This window comes from Eleginops maclovinus, chromosome 24 (assembly GCF_036324505.1).
Source record: "Eleginops maclovinus isolate JMC-PN-2008 ecotype Puerto Natales chromosome 24, JC_Emac_rtc_rv5, whole genome shotgun sequence".
NCBI lineage: Eukaryota > Metazoa > Chordata > Actinopteri > Perciformes > Eleginopidae > Eleginops > Eleginops maclovinus.
Genome location: NC_086372.1, coordinates 8,037,445 through 8,041,638, shown reverse-complemented (window position 1 = coordinate 8,041,638; position 4,194 = coordinate 8,037,445). Strand labels below are relative to the sequence as shown.

At 41.8% G+C, this 4,194-nt stretch overlaps 1 pseudogene; it reads left to right on the top strand.

Moving 5' to 3' along the window:
• On the top strand, positions 1–3,958 carry LOC134861181 (transmembrane protein 182-like; annotated as a pseudogene).
• The last annotated feature ends 236 nt before the right edge of the window (positions 3,959–4,194 follow it).

The following is a 4,194-nucleotide window of genomic DNA, read 5'->3' as shown; positions in this document are numbered from 1 at the left end:
ATGGTGAGGGTCTTCCATGAGGGCCTGTTTTGGTGCTGCTCTTTCGTGGCTGCTTCCAATGATCCCGCTCTGTGGGGCCTTTGGATCTGCAAGAGCCTCATGCTTATATGATTTTATTACGCTTCCAAATGTTTCAAACAGCAGCCTCATAACCCTTCCCTTTAGTTAATCAGCCATCATCAGAGGCCTGCTGTGCCGCCTTCCTCTTCCCATTGCCTGTTTATGAAATAGTGAAATCACGGGCGGGGGCCACGCAGTTTCCCCATGGAACAGTTTGAGCGTCGCTCTGCCATTGGTTAGTATTATTTTGTTTCATAAATCATAGCATTATGATCCTTCATGTTTTATATTTTCTTCATCTCAGTTTTCAGGACCATCTGGAGCATCTTCCTCGTCACAGAGCGACTGTCGTCATTGGAGGATTAATAGCCATCTGTGCCGCCCCACTGACCAATCACAGACTCTTATCAAATCTGTGGGGCCTTATGCTTTCTGGAGGCAAGGAACATTCAATTTAGAGATGAAACAAAGGGTTGCCAAGATGATCTGTACATACCATAGACTGAATATATACAGTCTATGGTACATACATTTTAAAGTGTGTTGTTGTATTACTTATTGTGGACACCAGAGGGCAACACTTGACCATGATTTGAATAGGATTGAAATGATCCAAGCTGAAGCGCTCTGCTGCTTCTCCAACAATGCAACATACAATATACTTTATACAGTAAAATGAATAAGGAAAAAGTGCAAGAACACAGCAATAAAATAATTCAAGAGAATGGATGCTTTTAACAGGGTAGTGGTACAATCAATAAGAAACACAACTATTTTCATATCTTAAGTGACTGAAATAGCATTATTATTACTGTGTGATTAGGTTTTTATACAACCTACATTGGTTACCAGCTGTAGTGAGAGGAGAAGAGTATTCCACCCAAAAAAATTACATTTAAATCTGTCCAGTCAAATCACAGCGATCGACCCTGTCCTATCCTGTTCACGCGTCTTTTTGGTAAATGTCTATACGAAATAGAATAGAATATAACTTGTTCACATAGGATTTGTACCGTTTACAGTGCATGGAAAATTACATATCGCCATATTTTGTTCTCTCGTTGACTCGTTTCAGGAGTCAAGCTCAAGAAATATAATAAAAATAATCAATGCCCCGACACTTATCGTCTTATCATTACATATAGTCTACTTTCATTTTATTTTTCAATTAATATTGAATGACGAGGCTAAGCTGAAAGAAAAACGTAACCTCATGTTTTATGTGGAAATATCCATTTATTCTTAAAATAAAATGTGGGTTTTAATGAAAAAAGGAAGGATAGGAAGACATCAAAATATATATTTAGCACTATCATTGAATAGGAAACAGGTACAAGTGGCTAAATCCCCTAAATAGCACCTGAAATGTGTTACCCAAACAATTATCAAGACAATCATTGAGACACAGATGAGTGACTATCCATGAAACATGTAATATGCAAACACATTTTTTAAAAAAGGGCCAAAATGCAAGTAGTGGAGGGTCTCAGCTGGTGGTCGAATCCCTGCAGCCACTTGCTCTTGATGTGTCTTGGATTGAGAAAATCAATAGGTTAGAAGAAGAAATATGACCTGAAGAATTTGCTCCAGCCAAAAAAGAATATTACAATAATGCATGCCATGTAGTGATAATGTAAATGATGAGTCTGCCTGAGGGTGATCCGCAGCAGCTTTAAGCCAAAAGGTCACATTCACATCATGCTTTTCTTAACCCTAAAATATGTGTTTATTCATATTAATAAACCAACATTTTAACCCTTAACATCCCATTTTTTCCCTTGTTTTTGAGTCTTCCAGCTCCACAATTTGCTTTAGCTTGTTTGCAACTTAGTTACGAGTTTATATTATTTTTATTGTTTGACCATTTCAGAATACCTTTATGGGTGGGAAATTTAAAGTAAAGACCCAAAAATCTTTATAGCATGAATACAAATATTGAAAATCAAAGTAGACATTATATTTGTGGCAGAGTGGTGTGTTTAAGGGTTAATTATACTAAAAGTGGAGGTTTAAAAAGGGCATAAAGGGACCGACACCACCACCTGGGGACTTGCAGCCCAGGAAATAGACACAAAAAGACAAAGTAATCAGGACACTGTTGCTGCACGATAAAACCCTCGGTTAGAAAACAGTTTAAAATGAACTTCATTATGGAATGTGTTCAAAATATTTACCTAAAATGTAACATTAAAAGTCTATATAAGAAAAGAAACTGAAACAAGGTTAAACAAAAAGGATCCCAGTTGGTTAAATACTAAATGAACAGGGCCACCATATAAAGAAAGACAGGAAGCTAAACAACTAACGGGGTGAGAGTCCATCCATCCATCCATCCATCTTCTCCCGCTTTTCCGTCAGGGTCGCGGAGAGCCCCAAAACTTTCCTTTCCCTGGCCACATCAACCAGCTCTGACTGGGGGATTCCAAGGCGCTCCCAGGCCAGTGAAGAGATATAATCCCTCCACCTGGTCCTAGGTCTACCCCTCGGTCTCTTCCCAGCTGGACGTGCCTGGAACACCTCCCTAGGGAGGCGCCCAGGCCAAAGCCAACTTCTGTCGTCTGAGTCTGGTCCGTCGAGACCCTCTGCTTTCACTGCCACCCTTCTGGCAGCGCACCCGACCCCATCGTTGTTTCCCGTAGGTGGTGGGCCCGCGGGACGGAGAAGCGGAGGTGTTGCCCACGTTGCTTTTTCGGGCTGTGCCCGGCCGGGCTCCGTGGCAAGCTGACGCGTCCTCCTGGGCCTGGCTCCAGAAGGGGACCCTGGGCTTCCTCCGGGCCGGGTATCCTCGCTTCCAATTGTGTTCATTCATGAAGTCTTTTTGAACCAATCTTAGTCTGGCCCCTTACCTGAGACCAATTTGCCATGGGAGACCCTACCATAAAAACATTTCAGGTTCTGCCCTGCTCAACAGAGGAAGTGATTTTGGAACACTACTGAGCATCAGGACAATGTGCAAGGAACCAGAAAGGAAAATTCTAGCGGCGCTGAGAGCAATGTTTCCATATAATAAGTGATGCAGCCTACCTGTACCACCGACCACAACAGCAGGACCAAAGGATGAGCACAGGGCCACCAGGTTCATTTTATACTCTGCTCTCATGAGGGGATTCTTGGGGGAGGAGTCACGATTCAAGAGAGGAGCCACTACATGTTCTAATGTTGTGGAGGATTTTATACACACCTGCTCAAAATCCAAGCTGACATATTTGGAGTCTTCTTCACTTTTATTTTGAATAAAGTGAGTTTGGATGGAAGAACTTTTCTGCTGCACATTTATACAAGCAAGGCAAATCCAAAGTGACTAGAAATGGCTTTTAACTGTAGGGGGAATGCAGTTAAAACTACAATCAAACGTTAGGGCTATTTTTTACATTTCCCCTTCTTATAACTTTGCTTTTCTTTACAGAGGATAGTATTCATTAGCCTGGAAGTATTCTCCATGTTACGGATATTGCAAAACATGCTTAGATGTTAATTCATGGGCCAGGTGTGAGTTTTAGAACTTCCATGATAGTTGTGAAGTCTGAAAAGTAATATTGATAATGGAGCATGACTGAGTAAATAATATTCAACGCAATAAAGTTGCACGGGCTGCATTTTAAAGGACATAACTTAACCAGCATTAACTACTTTTCACTTTTCAGGCCGGTGTGAGCTGGCTGTGGTGTTCAGGTATCTGATCTGGATTCAGATCCTGGACACTCTGGAGCAGTTTGCCCTCCATCACATAGTCTCCACCTGCCCCTCCTTCCACCTCAGCGTCCAGCACGGCCCTTCCTTCCTCCTGGCTCCGGTCTCCGTCTTCTTCTGCCTGCTGGCCGGCCTCCTCTTCGGCCTGCTTGGCCGGAGCGTTCAGGGGACTCAGAAAAATAAGGAAAAGCCACTTCCTGAACTTTAAGCATCTGTCGTTCCCCCCCTGGAATACAGAGGACACTGCCCTGTCAATATTGAAATGCATCAGTGACACTTTGTTAGTAATATCTTTTGACATGAGCCATTTATAATGCATACTTTTCTACACATACAACAAAAAATAAAGATGGAATAATCATGAAATCCTGCATCCCTTGTACGTGTGTCTATCTTTTTATTCTTCCTGACAAAATACAACTCAATTACAAAAAAAACCAAAAA